Consider the following 16884-nt stretch of genomic DNA (forward strand, 5'->3'; position numbering starts at 1 on the left):
GAAACCCTTTTCCGTAAGTGAGTCGTGCACTTCAATGGTGCCTACGCAATATTTTTTCTCCTCAATGGCCCGTGAATGGCACGTGAATAGTGCACGTACTCAACGACGGAGCACGGGATGGTAGCAATGACATGGCCGGCCCTTTTTTGGAGAGAGTACATACTACTAGTAAATAACTTTGATGTGTCCCGTCAACTCGCAGAACGACGAGAAGCTTGATTATGCCTTCTCCCTCGCCAACGCGTGCGTGGTGGCTCGCAGCACGAGGAGAAACTTTTGCTTACAAGCGGTGGACGTCCAGCAGTTCATTTGGTGTTAGATTGCCAGAAGCACTACTGTAGAACCATCGACTTCCGGAAGAGGCGAAGAGCCAAGTGCAAGGTCACCTACTAACCTTAGGCTAGGCGTAGTGGGAGTAACATAAGTAGAGGTACCTCCTTTTTTTTATTCTAGAAACAACCACACGCGAATATCAAGGTGCTGGTTACGTAGAACAAATTTCCTGCAGTCCGTGCTCAGCCCTCCTCTATCTCTCTTCTCAGCCAGCCAGCGAACACGCGGAGCCCATCGTCTGTTTGCTCACATGCGGCCCCACATGTGAGTGAAAACGCAAGAGGACCCACTGAACCTGCACATCTTTCACCTCGACGTGCTGGTGATGAAAAACAAATCCAAGAAAGATCTTCGGTGGCCGCTTTTGGAGTTACTCAAGAGTAGTAAGATTCTATTTACAGTTTAACCCAAGATGCACATCTCGTGGCTTCAACTACCACTCTATTTTCTTTCATGACACGACCTGGATGCTGGATGTCCCATGTGTCGGCAAAAGGAGGAAGAACCCGACCAAATCTTCGGTTGTGCTCTCGGATTAGACTAGTTGTGCTAACTTAAAAAAATTATTGTGTACTCCCTCCGTTCCAAAATACTTGACTTCCATTTGTCCAAAAATGGATGTACCTATATACTAAAACATGTCTAGATACATATATATATATATTGACAAATAGAAGGCATGTATTGTGCAACGGAGGGAGTAGAATGGATGCAAGTTTTTGTATTGGGAAGAAGAGTACATCCATATATTGATAGAGCGCAATTTAGTAGATGTTCTATCAGTTTTAGCTAGCACAGAGGCTATAGATGAGATTAGTGCACTTGTTGATACTCCTACTTGGTATGCGTGTTGCTGCTTAGACACAGAGAAAAACGGACCGGAGGGAGTACTAGAATAGAGGCTAGACATGTGACTAGATGCGAGGAAGCAATGTCTACTTCTTTACACTCGAAGAAGAAAGAAGCATGCAAGATCGAGCCTCCGCAGATCAACAATGAATGCATCGAGAAGGCACTAATCCAACTTACAGGAGTAGTAAAATGTATTCTTGTGGTTCTTGTTTTCTTTGGTCTTGCTTTTCTAGTCAAAATTATCATTGGAGTTTGTGCAAAACGGAGGTCCGTTCGGGGTCGTGCGTTGCAGTTGGCCTTACAAGTGGGACCGCAGTTAAGGAAACCGACTATCGGCAAACCCCCACCTTGCCTGCCGCGTGATGGATGAGTTAGAGAAACGATGAGGTTGGAGAGATTGCTCTTGCACAGACTCCAAGAAATATGGTGTCAGATGGAAGTCGTGCTGGTGGCGTGTGTCGTACTCCTGGACGTGAATGCTTGTTCTAGCCCATGCCACCCTACTACTCCTACTACTTACTATATAGTACTACTAGTATCGAGGATTCAAGGTGCTGGTTACGTAGTAGAGTACAATATGGCTACAGTAAAAACACCCGCACAACGCGCGAAGCATGTGAAGCTAGTACAAATAGTGTACTACTATTGTTGATTGGCCTCATCTGATAACCTGTTGCAATGCACGTACAATTATGTATTCGGAAAATATTTTTTTGCCTCGTCGCACCCCTCACTCACAAAAGCGACTCGAAAGCCATTCATAAATTTAGTAAGTTTACATAGGCATATCATTTTATTACATACAACAGGTCATCAACCCACATCGACAACGAGGATACATTATAAATACTAAAGTTTTCACCACACAACAAATAACAAGCAATGAAATGAACTTCAACTGAACCATTCCTCGGCATTGGAAACGCTTGCTTTGAACCACAAGTGATTCTCTGGGACGGGCCATCCATTGTCGATCTGGAGACCGATGCAGGACTGATCATCCAGGCTGAAGCGGCCTACTATATCAGTACCAGGGTAGGGAACCACCCAAATGTCCGATGTATAGACACAGTTGCTTCTCATAAATGGTAGTAACGTTGTGTCAACAGCAGTTGGATCGCCTTTCACCATCATTGGATAGTTTTGTCCAAGGAAGAGCGAGTTTTCTCCAAGACTATCAATTCTGTACCAGGGAGAAGGAGTTGGCGCTAGCACACTAGTATCCATCTCGAATACCATGCAACGGGTGTTGGAATAGGTCCGGAGAGTGTGACCATGGGAGACTACACCTGCTTCCTTAGCAGTAACATCATCAGTGGGCTGTATACACACGAGAAGAGGTGATCCATCGGAAAGTTGCCAGGCGCCAAATAGTATATGGGCGCTGCTTGTCCTCATGCTCGTGATCATCACCATCGTCATCTCCCCCTTGGTTATAAAAATCTTCAAGTATAGGTGGTGGAATGTTCGCAGGACCTTGCAAACACAAGAAGAAGGTTAATTAGTAAAGGGAAACTTGCTAACCCGCATGCATGTGGATGAAACAATTATAATTACGGTGGAAGACAAACGTACCGAAACAACGACTCCATGAAAAAACAGTGCCACGAGTGGTGGCAGCAAACACAAGGCCCTTGTATTCAATTGCATCACAGTACTCATCCGTGTACAGAAACTGATTTTTGAGCAATATCCATCGAGTCAAACCAGCAAGGACGACAACAAGCTTGTCGAAGATAGCAGCAACCAGCGGTTGGGAACTTGAGAAATTGCTATCTTCCGTAGAAGACAGTCACCATGATTGTATTTGAACGTGCATACAATACCGGTGTGCTCAACCTCTGGGCAGTCTGCTGAGATTTTTGGAAGTGGAACCCGGTCACGAGTGTACACATTCACAAGTTCCCACTCGCAGTTGGACCCAATGTAAACAACCCAATCTCCATTTGCGCCTGCCCAAGCCTTGCCCTGAAGCGATGGCATCTTAAAATCATACGTATCATTATCAAGCGGCATCAACTTGCATAGGGCGAGGCCTCCGTCATGACGGCGCCAGTCATCTGGGTCATGGCGAAGAAGGTAAGGGAGATCAAACCGCTCCTTGACTATTGGGTTCCTTGTAATGATGTTATTAGTTGAGTCAAGAATGAGCTTGAACGAACCTGCCATGCTAGCCGAGGTGATGACGTCGCACCGATCAATGAGTTCCTCCACCACGTCATCTTTCAAATCGGGGCAAGAATAACGGGGTCATTTACGTCCTATTCCCTCCATGGAGAAGATGATCGAACAATGGCAGAAGAAAGGGTGAAGGGCTGAAGGAAAATGGAGGAGGGAGAGGAAGAGCGTGCGACAGTAGTTCTAAATCGAGAGGGAAAGGCGAAGAGTCGGTGGGCGGTTGCCAGTTTGCCACGGTTCACGAAGGGGTGCCCCGGCCTACATGTCGGTTCGGAAATACTCCTACTACTCGCCGTCGTCTCACTTATATGTTGGAACGGGACCACATGTCAACAAAACATGGTGTGTAATTTCTCATGCAAAATGCGATCTGGCCGCGTTGGCCCGAGGTGCCGCATTAGTTTTTTTTTGAAAGTTTGCCGCATTAGTTATCGACCTTTATTTTTATTAACATGCAATCTGAATGGATAGCTCCTGTGGTCATCACATGTGAGCGGATATAGTGATGGTTGATTCGCCCGAGAAACTTATTATACTGTGGGAATATGGGAGTACCAGTGGATTCAAGGAACAGAGAAATGATGGTTGCTTCGTCCGAGCAACTTACTGTGGCGGAGGTGGAGCTCTGTGATTTGACTGCTCACTAGTCATTACTACTGCGGTGCAACGACCGGGGTGAATCTTTCCCTGAAGTTGTGTTGTGCACTCAATATTGCTACATGGCAGGTGGAGCCGGATGAAGGATGTCCAACATGTCAGCGAAAGGAAGTTGAATTGTTTCTGGCATTGCTATCAATCCTTCAGGATTTGTTTATATGTACGCATAATTTTGATGAAATTGTACTATGATGCTATGAAGGTTTCAACTCTGGTTCCCGTAGGGAAAAAAGGTTTCAACTTAGGATCCATGTGTCTTGCCTCGAGATTATCTCGTTACAACATTCCATCAAATACAAATGAAACTACCATGGCTAATGCATCTCAATGGTTCGCAGATCAGCGCCAATATTCACATCACAACTGAAGACAAAGTTGAGAGAAGGTGTACAAATAAAGAAAAAAATATAATTGATCGATGCTGTTCGTAGGCATGGCTCCATTTCCTTGGCACAGTGTTCATTGCTTGGTAGCTAGTTTCACACAACTCTGTAGCCAAAAAAGAGGTGTATGAAGGACACCACAATCCGATCATTTTGTGCAGCTCCACTAAAATCGGGCGGACCATCCCTGTTTGCAAAGATATCCAGTCAGTGTGATTACAATAATAGTGGAACTAGATGATGAAACATAACACACGTAAATAGAAGCCGATCACCTCTACGATCTCTCTTTAGGACTAACTTCTTGTTGGAGAAGATTAGGCACGGAGTTGGATGAGGAGGATAGCAAAACCAATCTCCCTTTCCGCAGTCCCACAGAAATGTAAAAATGTTGCCCGTGTGACATTTTGGCGGAACTGCACAAAACACTCTTCAGAAAAGTGATTCGTGCAGTTCACCAGAAGGTGGCAATAGCAACAAGGTGAAAATGGATAGCCCTGTTTGCAAAAGGAGGTCGAAAGGAAACAATTACTGCCCAATAACACGAGTTGAAGACACATACGCCAACAAAAAAGAAGCATGTTCCATGTAAAAAGGGAAAGATAGCACATGGTGGTTTATCAAAAATGGTTTGAGGACGAGATTGCAAGATGGAAAGTACGCCGGCCGAGATACGATTTAAGCAAACAACTAAAGAAGATCCACATGCAGCAACGTGGGAAGATGGGCAGTGGAGCAAGGCCGGAGGAAGCTGTACCTGAGGGTCGTTGGGATGTTACTAGGAGGGCGCCAGCGGTCGGGATCTGCCCATACTGCGGCAGCGAGCAAGTGGCGAAGGCCCTACCGTGCCGGAGCTTGGTCAGAGAGAACGGCGGGTACCGCAGATCGGGATGAGCTGCCTCAACACCGTCGAACAGAGAGACGATGCACATCCTCCCTTTCCGCCGGCGGACGGGATGCGGCCGGATCACTGACCAACGCTGAGAGTGAGAGGCCACGGCGGCCTTGTGTGACGAGACTCACGAGAGACAAACCCATTTTTCCATTTTCCCCACGGAAATCATTTTATATTCTAGGCATGGTACCCGACCCTCCTTCGAGTAAACAACCGCTACACGCGTCAAATTATCACGTGGGCTGCCTTTTCGTACAGAAACGAACTCCACCGTGTACCCGCGCGGGTGTGGCCGAGAACGAGACGTGAGTACGTGCGTCCTGCGTGCACTTCTTCTTTAGGTGCAGGTAGGTACGTGTGTGGGTGTGAGAGAGATGGTTTGTGCGAAACAGAGGCAATGTGTTCATGATATCTCATTCAGAAAAATGTAACATATGCAATGGGTGTGAAACAGAGTCATGGACGTGAGATATCGATAGAATTGAAAACAGGGATGAAGTGTGTGGCTGCGCGATCGATAAAGAGTGCCATCGAATTTGTGTTTGCCCACGTCAAAGATGCAGGGCGGCTGGCCTACTGGAATTTGAGAGGCCAGAGGTGCAGTTCTTCTCCGTGGCATGGATACCTAGCTACAACGTTCGACTATCGGTGTGTGTGTGTGGGGGGTAGAGACCGGCCAACTAGTATATGTGTGGGGAAGGAGAGAGACCTAGCTATGTATTGAGGGAGATCGATCGACATCCATGGATATGTGTAGCAGAGGAATAAGGTTGGGAAAAAGACAAAGGTAGAGCGTCGGAGGGTTGGTGGTGGAGTGGCGTCTCACAAATGGTGGGAGAGGCCTACTAGACAAACGGAGGGTATGAGTGCAATATCAATAAGAGAGGGCGGGGGATGTTTGTCTGTCTATGCACGTGCGTGTGAGCGACGGGTCGGGAAGTATTCAAGCATGATGAGGGGAGAATATATGGTTGTGGTAAGCATGTGTAACTACATAGGAAGATCAACCGTCGTGTGTCCGAGAAAAGGAGAGACATAACTAGCGAGGTAAGTGTATCGGTGCTTGGTAAAAACGAATTATAGTCGACCTGGCTATATGTAGGGAGATCAGTTTATATACACACCTACATGTGTTAGAAGCAAATAAGGTCCGGAGAGGCAGACAGGGGAAGAGGGTGTGGCTAGGAGGTGGTGCGAGAGGCCTACCATGTCGAGGGGGGAGGAGTGTGCGAGCATGTGATTAATGAAAAGAGGGGCGGGAGTGTGCACCTGCGTGGAATCATATTGGACATATGGGGGCATGGCCGGTGAGAAGAGAAGAGGGGAAGTATATATGTGTTTGTTGTAGGCACACTTGGCCAGAGAGGTATATCAACCGGTGTGTGCCAGAAAGAAGGAGCCGGGGGCCTACACACACCGCTGGTGGACGACCTAAAGAGAAATAATGAACGTGCGCGATGGAGGGGACGCTAAGGGTGTGTGAGGGGGGCGGGCGTGTGCATGCACGATAGAAAGTTAGCGCTAGCTAGCTACAAATAGAAGAGGATCGTGAAGGTGTAAAAGATGAACAAAGATCATAATTCATTATAAAAAGGTGGATACGGATACTTGAAGAAGATATCATAATGTAGAACATTGATTATAATTTGGGCTAATGTGTGGCTTTTGCAACTTAGGTCTAAATACTTGTCATAATGTAGGGGGCGGGGCACTATACTATGTGTGATAAACACGGTGTATGTATGGAACATGGTGTAGATCATGAATATATTGTTAGTACATCAAATGTACTATTATTTGGAATCAACATCAAGTGTATTCAAAAAATAGAATTCGAGTTCATGTAGTACACATAGTTCATATCTATCTCTATAGTAATCATGTGGTGTGTTATTAAGGTAATACACGAATGATGGTTGAAGTTGGCAACAATCATGATTGTAGATTCTTATTGAAATAGAGAAACGAATTCAAATTTAGTTCGAATTGCAGCGGTAGTATAGACATTTGGAATGCACTAAAATGTTGGTATGAGTATGTTACATGCATTATACAGCAAAGCGAAAAAAATTAATCGGACATAACATGGATTCATACTCCCTCCTTCCATCTATATAGGGTGTAATGAGATTTTTAAGACCGCTTTGACTATTGACAAGATTAATAGTACATGACATGCACAATGTGAAAATTATATCATTGAAAGAACCTTTCACAGACGAAGTTAACGGTGTGCTTTGTGTAAGTTGCATGTCATATATCATTGCTCTAATATTTGGTCAAAGTTAGCATCGAAAAACGCATTAGGCCCTATATAGATGGAAGGAGGGAGTAGCTTTGAATAGCATTTGTATAGTAAAACGGGGCAAGACTCTCTCTTTGTGTGGTGTGAATAGTTTTATTTTTTCGTTTTCTTTTTGGTTGAGGGAAGTGCGAATTGATTTGGTATGTATAAGTACAATATTACTACACGTTAGGCTTGTCCCTAAAATTCAACCCGCGTCTTGTTATATCCCAAAAATTCAGATATCGTGCTCCCAAAACTAGCGCCTTCACAACCCGCGCCTTGCTATCCCAAAATTACAACGCGCGCGAAAACTCCCTCCAGCTGCCAAATCCCGACACGCGAAATCCCCCTTCTAACCCTGAGCCGAAAGGGCCGCTAGTTCAAATCGGTTGGGGGTACTTTTGTAACACACCCTACATTTTGGACAAGCGCGTCCCTAAGTCATGCTTCACCCCCTCCCATCGCCCCCTTTTCGCCATTCGAAATCCCAGGCCGCCATAACCTCTTCGCTCCAGCCGCGAAACCCCACCCTCCTCCATCCGCCACATCACCGCTGCCCAGCCGGAGCCTCTTCCCCGACGACGTCGTCCACCGCAACAACTCAACGTCCCTCGTCCACCTCCCCGGATGAGGATCCATCGTCCATATCACCGTCCAGCCGGTTCAGCCGCCCCATCCTCCACCTCCAAGCAGTTGCTCCAACGATCGCCTCTTCTATCGCGGCTGCTCCATCGCCACAGCGCCGCCTTAACCTGCTCCACCGGAACCAGCAGCATCCTCACCGACTCCTCGGACGAAGCCGAGGCCTACTCGGCGCCACCAAAGAGGTTTTACACTCATCACACTGCACCTTCTCCTTAACTCAACCTCTCAGCGCCGACGATGCTCCATCCCGCACCCCCATGGAGCGGCTACCTTGAAGCCGACGCCGCGGGCGACATATCCACAGCGGCTCTCCCCCAGTGCGAGGCCCCTTCGGCGGCGGCGTCCATACCAGCCGGATCTGCTGCTGCTACTCCGGCTCTCGCTCGCTCGCTCACGCTACTGCTGCTGCTCCAGCTCTCGCTCGATCGCTCGCTCGCCCAGCTGCTACTGCTGCTCCGGCTCTCGCTCGATCGCTCGCTCGCCCAGCTGCTACTGCTGCTCTCCCCCTCGCTCGTGATGCTGCTCTGCTCCGATTAAACCCCACTTCAGTCGACTGAATCAACTTTTGGGTCAGTCGATTTTCAGGGGTTTGGGGGGGGGCTCATCGGAGTTAAAGAAGAACCACCTGCAGTGGTGACGGGGGCTCGCCGGAGAGGTACCCCACTATCTATCTTAGGGTTTAGGGTGGGGGCGGGGGGCCTAGAGGGCTGGCCGGGGTGGCGGTGGCGAGTTGTTTCGGGGCGGTGAGGCGGCGCTGGGGCCGGCAGTTCGGCCAGTGGTGGATGGCGGCTCAGGGGGGTGCAGGTTGAAGATGAACTGCAGGCCCTCCCTAAACTACATGTCAAGTGCCTCTCTGCTACCATTGTGTTCAGTTTCGACAGTAGCATTCAGATTCCACAGAAAATTTCAGTTTCGACAGTTAAGTTCAGAGTCAACAGTTTTTACCTCATCTGTTGTAGTCAGGTGGTTTTTGGTGATGTTAATTTTACATCCATTTTTCATCATCTATTGGAGATGCTATTAGAATCCCGCTTGAGAATGACGATGTCTGTCTTGTGCTACTTCAGCCTTGACGTCTTACGGCTCACCGGAGCTGCTCCAACGACAGAATGATCCATCACAACAGAGCAGTGCCCTGGACGCCGTCTACAGATTCCTCAGATCTTCCTCCACACCTCCGACAGCCACCTTTGCCTCAACTGCTTCAGCGACCAACCCAATGATGCTGAGGTCGACACGGCTACAGCAAAGAGGTTGTACACTTGTTGCATCACTTATTACTATACATTCACGTCGATCCATTAGGGCTATTTTGGTTCAACGGAAAAACATAACAATAGGGAATTTTCCAATGGCACTCTACTATTCAATTATTCATGCATTTTGTTGAAAGGAATGAAGCAAAACATCCACCTGGACCTACTTTTCAAAATCCTATGCATGAAAACAAGACCAAGTGCATTAGTGCCAGAATAACATTCTAACTGTACACACTTTCATATGGTTTCTCTTTATTTTGGCCATGTTTTTTCTTTGCATTCCTCTGCTCTTCCAATTCATGTAAACCAAACACCCAAGTTGACAGAAATCCTGTGTTTACAAATGCTCTGTTTACCATGTGCATTTTCCTATCCTATTCCGGTGTTTTTCCTATCCCTGCATTTTATGAATCATGCAAGCCAAATGAGCCCTTACAGAATTACTTCAGTTATAGGTACGTGTCGAAGGGAACTTTGTGTGGTTTGTCATGCTCCTGCCGCGACGTCGTCCACCTCACCCGAGCTGCTCCATCGACAGAAGCATCCAACAAGCCAGACATCAGGACTCCTGAACGTCTTTCGCCGCCTCAGATCTCCTTCCCTGCCGCCGGCACCCACCCCAACAGCATCCCCATCATTGACTCGGCAGATGAACTTGAGGAGTACACGGGTCCATAAGAGAGGTCGCACTCTTTTGTTTCTACTTGTGTTATGCATTGCTTAAACTTACCTGCTACTTTATCGTCCTGTTCAGCTCTTGGACTCCGAACTCAGGTCCAAATTAATGTTCAAACTTGAGTTCTAAATTAGTTGTGGGGCACATATCGAGGTAGCAATGAATAGTATGTGTGTCTAATATCTGGTTCACCTAGGGTATGTCTATGTTGTTCATCTTTGGTGGGAAACAAATAGTAAAGCAATCATCATCTGTCTTTTTATTAATTTAAAGCAATCATCAGTCTGCTATCATTATTTTTTGATCCATCCACTAGTTGTTACCATCACTCTAAATTTTTGCATGCTCTCCTTACATAATCTCACCATATTTTCGTATGCATGTTAGATATTGTACACAGTCATGCTGAACATGTAGAAAAAAAGAGAAGAGTTTTGAGCGGCAATACAATGTCATGCAGACATCGCTCCATGGTGGGTTCAATGGCAAACCCTCGCCACCCCTCTCCAGATTGTAATCCAGAGGAAGATATCTGTTCTAAGGCGGATTCAGACGCCGCTGACCACTCCTATTTACCCCCCAAGGTGTTTGCTCTACCTTGGCATGATGATGTTAGTCATATCATGCATATGTTGCCTTGCAGTGCCTACTTTTGACATCATATATGTCATCTGCTTAGTTTAGACATGTTCTGTAATGCCACCTGTTTAGTTTCTATATCATATATGGGAATTATGCAGTCTCATGTCTTTTAGCCAGTCATAATATATGTGAAATGTGCAATGCCATCCTATTTAACCAGGCATCATATATTTGAATGATATCTTGCCCATCCTTTTCTTCATTACATTTCCATTTGTCGACAATGTTTGTACATTAAACTACTCTTCCTGTGAATCAGCCATTTGGGTGGGACATGGAAAAATCTGGAGTGAAAACAAGGCCTTCGGAGCAGACCGTGATACATGTCAAAGCAGATCTCTTGTTGGGTCCCGATAGCTCCTCGGAGATGGATTCAGAGACAGATAACCAGTCATATTCCCCTACTAAGGTGTATGCTCTAACTTGGCACGGTTATACTGCTCATATCATGCATACGGTGTCTTGAATTGCATAGTTTAGACATCATATACACAATATTCAACACCATGTTCTTAGTTCAGACATCATATCGAATGCCCTCTGTTTAGCATATAAATCACATATGTGAATTAAATGATGCGATCCTGATTACTTAGATAACATGTAGGTGAATTATGTCATGCGATCCTGTTTAGTTATTCATCATATCTTTGAATTATGTTATGCTATGCTATCCAGTTTAGATAGACATCATATATGTGAAATTATGTCATGCTATCCATTTTAGTTAAACAATATAGATGTCAACTATTTCATGCCCTCTTTTTTCCACACTATCTATTGCATCTATCTCTCATACAATGTCTCTACATTCAACTATGTTTCCTGTTTATCAGCCAATTGAATTGGAGCGGGTGATGCGAGTATCTAGCGGAATAAAAACACAGTCTTCAAATAAAATAGTGCTACCTCTTGGTGGAGATAGCACCTCGGTTGTACATGCACAAGAACCATCCCTACCACACATAACCCAAACTCTCGCAGATTGTACCCCTACTGCGATGGACAGAGAACCAGCTTCACCCAATCTAACCCCAACCCCAGCCGATAGTAACCCAGTTCCTGTTGACACAGCACCATCTCCACCACAGAGCTCCCAAACAAGAGCAGTTAGTAAGGAAGCTCCAGTGCCCAAAGGGCCAGTACTATCACGGCGAACCCCAACTCCACCAGTTAGTATGCCTATTCCTGTGGAGGAAGCACAACCAACCAGTCGTAGTTTAGCATCTATCGCATTTGATGTTGTTAAATCGTATGTGTGTATCTTCCCATCTTGGAAATATTATACTGAAGATGAAGGAAAATGCCAGTTGCAGGTGTTTGTCCAGGAGTTATGTGTAAGTAATGTTATTCATGGCAATTACTTTGCTTTGTCCCATACATCCTACCTCCATGATGGTTATAATACAACAAATTTTCCCATTTTTCTCTACAGAGAAGGACCGATTTGGAAACTCAGGATGAGGTAACCTGTGCTAATACCTCTGCTATCTTCAAGAATGCTTGGTGGCAGTATCAGAATTACCTAAAGAAAACGTACTTCACCGGCAAAGAAACTCATCAAATTCCCTTACGTTCTCCTGAGACACATTTACTGGACGATGACTGGGAATGCCTTGTTCTGTACTGGTCCCGAACCAAGAATGTGGTAAGGTCTATGAGCTCATTTTCTATTTTTAAGTATTATATTCTTGCGTCTTACTGTACTCTGTTCATGTAGAACAAGTGCCTAAACCTGAAGAACAACTGTTCTAATTTAAGATTCCATTGCTATCATAGTTCAAAAAAGCGCTAGGCGTTAATTGTGCGTTTTGCCACCGCCTTGCACTTTACTGACCAAAGTGCATGCTTATGCGCAGTTATGCACAGATTAAGCGTAGTTATGCGCAATGCGTTTTGCCAACGCCTAGAGCCTAGGCACGCTTAAGCGCTCGCTTAGGCGCGCCTTTTTTAACTATGATTGCTTTGCTCTTGTATCACTGTATTTACTCATACAAACTTATTTTTAAATTGAAGGATCTAATTGAATCTCCAATGGCACAGCAGGTATGTTCACGCATGTTTCTTTAATAGGTTTGCTCTTATCAATAGCTCTTTTGATTTCAATTTCAATTGTGTATACAGTTGACTTTCATATCATGCACATTACTAGCATCACAACAGATCCAATAGTGTTGTTGTACATGTAGATCCATGGTACCCATCTGAAATCTTGTTGTGCCGTGTAGTTTCCCACGCTTTGTATTCTTTCACTGCTGCTTTGTCTTGAACTGATATGATTTGAACCGTGTCTCTATTTTGATTTGGCAAGACAATGCAGTGACCATAGGACATAGATATATGTTTGTTTGATGCTTTTATTATGTATTAGTACTTGGCAATAGAAGACTTGGTAGTTTAATCCTGTCCACCTTACTAATGAACTGGTTCACCGAAATGAGTTTCATATACTAGTACATGCTAAACTTGTTATGTGTCTGCTTGTTTCTTCTTTTAGAACGCTGACAGAATATTAGGGAAGAGTGCCTTATTAAGCAATGGTAAAGGAAGTAATGAAGATAAGGTTCAGGATAGTGACACATCCTTGTTGGTCTCCAACAAAGCTGATAAAACAGCTAAGGAAGACTATCTTGAAGACAGCGAGACAACCCCAAAGTCCTGTCTTGGTTTAGTGTTCGAGTTACTGGCCACTACCGCTTGCACAAGCTATTCAAACTCACTGTCTGAATAAGTTCGGTTTCTTGAGTCTCAACTACAAGCTGAAAGACATCGATCAGTTGTGCTGCGACAAGAAGCGGAAGGATTGCGAAAGTCCCTGGAGCATTCAGATGCATACTTTCTGGTGCAACAGCAAGCGTTGGAGGATTTTAGTGCCAAACAGGACAAAGCTAATCAGCTTAAGCTTATTGCCAGCATTGTGGATACCCAGGATAACGTTTCTTGAGCTCTTCTGAAGTTGTTTCAGTTATGCTCTTGTTTTGTTGTCGCGTTTATTTGTACTGATGGCCAATTTTGACGGCCAATGTATGTAATATGCTGCTTTGTTCCCTATATTTGCACTGATGGCGAACTTTTATGCCCAGTGGATGTAATATGTGTAATAGCGGTAATAGGCTAGCCTTAATTGCTTGCTTATTTATTTCCTTATTGTCTTGTTTAGTTGTTTGCTTGTAGTCACTACAGTTCTTTTTCTGTGTTTTTCTAGCGGCCACAATAGCCTATTTTTGGTAACTAGGCCAAAATAATCATGGCAACACACGGACTGATGGGCCTCCTGCAGGCCGTATGATCCATGGGCCTTCATTCGGCTGTAGGACCATTGGCCTTCTGTACGGGCCGTAGGATCCATCGGCCTTCTTCTATACGGGCCTTAGGGATCAATGGGCCTTCTACGGGACGTAGGTTCCATGGGCCTTTTACGGGCCGTACGATCCATGGGCCCTCTACGGGCCGTACTATCCATGGGCCTTATACGGGCCGTAGGATCCATGGGCCTTCTACGGGGCGTATCATCATTTCGCCAATCATGGGCCGTACTATTCGTGGACCATAATGGGCCATTAAAAGGCCATATTTGATAACTCTATGAAAATAGCCCAACGGATTTTTTTGACATGAAAACGGCCCAACGTATTAACGGTCCACAAATGGGCCGACTATAACGACAGGCTGAATTTGGCCCACAAGCAGAAAATGACAGTAACGGGCCGTATGTAACCGAATGCTGCAAGTGAGCCCAAGAATCAATGGGCCCTGAGAAGGCTGAAAGATAACTTGGGCTCGAAACGGCCCAATGCAATAACGGGCCGTTAATGGGTATAAAGTGATACACTGTTCATTATGGGCCAGTTTCACCACGGGCTGTTAATGGGCCAAGAGTTACAAAGGTCCTCATATGGGCCGAAAGAAGTCATGGGCCACACATGGGCCGGAAGTTAAAACGGGTTGAATCATATTGGACGGCCCAGATGACGCTACTGGGCCTAATTCAGATAGGGCGTAACGGGCCCTAGGTTAGTGTGCTGTAAATGGGCTATATGCAAACAGGCCGTTAACAGGCTTTCCGTGGGCCAGCCCGCCACCTTTTGACCAAGTCAAACAGGCCGGCCTTTTCACAGGAATGGGCCTCTGTTGGGCCGTGCCACGTGTCATCGTATCATAGGCACGTTCGGTCCAATGAGAGGATGACATCTGTCCCAACGGTGAGCCGACATGTGTTTCCTCCAGCCAATGATGATTTTACACGTGGAAAATCCCCATTGGTCGGGGCTGTTAACGGGTTATTGGATCCAAAACCCGACCCGATAGCTTAACGGCGTTCCGTTACGGTGGATGCCACGTGTCGGTCACCCTTGACGAAAGCACTTCTGTGACGCGCGATTTATCGTCATGGAAGTGGACACTTCTGTGATGATAATTTTGGTAATGTCATGGAACACTTCTACGACAGCAAAGGTATGACTATCTTGATTCTGTCATAAATTTGTCATGGATGTACATGCATGACAAAAAACGCGACCTACTGTGACAAACACGTATCATCACGGAAGTGTATTTTTTTTGTAGTGGAAGGAATTCGCTGCCCACCCACCACCCACTTCATTGCCACGATTGATGATTTAACTGACGTGCTTGACTTCGACTCCGAAGACATCGACGGTATGGACGACGATGCAGGAGAAGCTTCAGAATCTCTGGGGCACGAGACTACTACCTCGTCACACGATATATACATGGTGGATACGCCCAAGAAGGACGACAGCGATAATCCGGAAGATAAAACACCCAGGCAAAAGCCAAAACGGCGGCGCAGGCGCCGCTCAAAGTCCAGCAACAGTAAAAATAGCGACAAGAGCGCAAGAAGGATTGACATACCAGTAAACCCCAGAGGCAATAACGACCACATGGACCCAGCGATGGAGCAGGACGAGCCAAGTCATGCCGAACCGACTTTGGAGCAGATGCCCAATCACAATGATCCGGAGGGACGAGCTCTTCAAACGCTCCAGGACAGGAACACAGTCTGGACGATGATGCATTCATCATTCCAGAAGAACGCGTGGAACGAGACAACCTCCACCGAAATCTTATGGCCACGGCGAGAAGTCTAAAGAAGCAGAAGCAATAGCTCAAAGCCGCACAGGACACGCTCAGTCGCAGATGAAATAAAGTGCTAGACACTGAAGAAAGATATGGCGACGATCGCCATACAAAAAGCTATCCAAAACGCAAACTACTACCAGAATTCGACGACGAGGCCATTCCACCAAAGAATAATACGATTAGGAAACCAGACGTACCGCTTCACAACCGCAACAGAATGACTACTGACACCGCGCATGATCTACGCGAACATCTGGATAAGAAAGCCGGTGCGGCCAGGTCCATCTACGGATCTAAAGGACACACCCCGGCAAGGGTTTATGGTTACCAAAACGATCATACAAGCCAAATACCAGTTCGGAATAAACACCGGACACAACAACAGCCGAGTGCATGCCACAACGCGTCCAGATACAGAGGGGCTGCTCACCCCCTGTGCTTCATCGAAGAAGTATTGGACCATGAATTCCCACAAGGTTTTAAACATGTGAACATAGAGGCATTCGACGGAACGAAAGACCCGGGGGTCTGGATCGAGGATTTTATCCTGCATATTCACATGGCTCGTGGGGATGACCTCCACGCCATCAAATACCCCCCCCCCCCCCAAGTTGAAGGGACCAGCTCGACACTGGTTGAAAAGCCTCCCCGAAAATTCAATTGGGAGTTGGGAGGAACTCGAGGACGCTTTCAGGGCCAACTTTCAAGGGACTTATGTCCGGCCTCCGGATGCAGACGATTTAAGTCACATAATCCAACAGCCCGGAAAGTGCGCCCGCAAGCTTTGGAAAAGATTCCTCATTAAGAAGAATCAAGTTGTCGACTGTCCGGACGCCGAAGCCTTAGCAGCATTCAAACACAGCATCCGCGACGAGTGGCTCACTCGGCACCTCGGCCAAGAAAAGCCAAGGACAATGGCAGCCTTAACAAGCCTTATGACCCGCTTTTGCGCGGGTGAAGATGGCTGGCTAGCC

This window comes from Triticum aestivum, chromosome 2B, assembly GCF_018294505.1.
Source record: "Triticum aestivum cultivar Chinese Spring chromosome 2B, IWGSC CS RefSeq v2.1, whole genome shotgun sequence".
In the NCBI taxonomy this organism is placed as follows: domain Eukaryota; kingdom Viridiplantae; phylum Streptophyta; class Magnoliopsida; order Poales; family Poaceae; genus Triticum; species Triticum aestivum.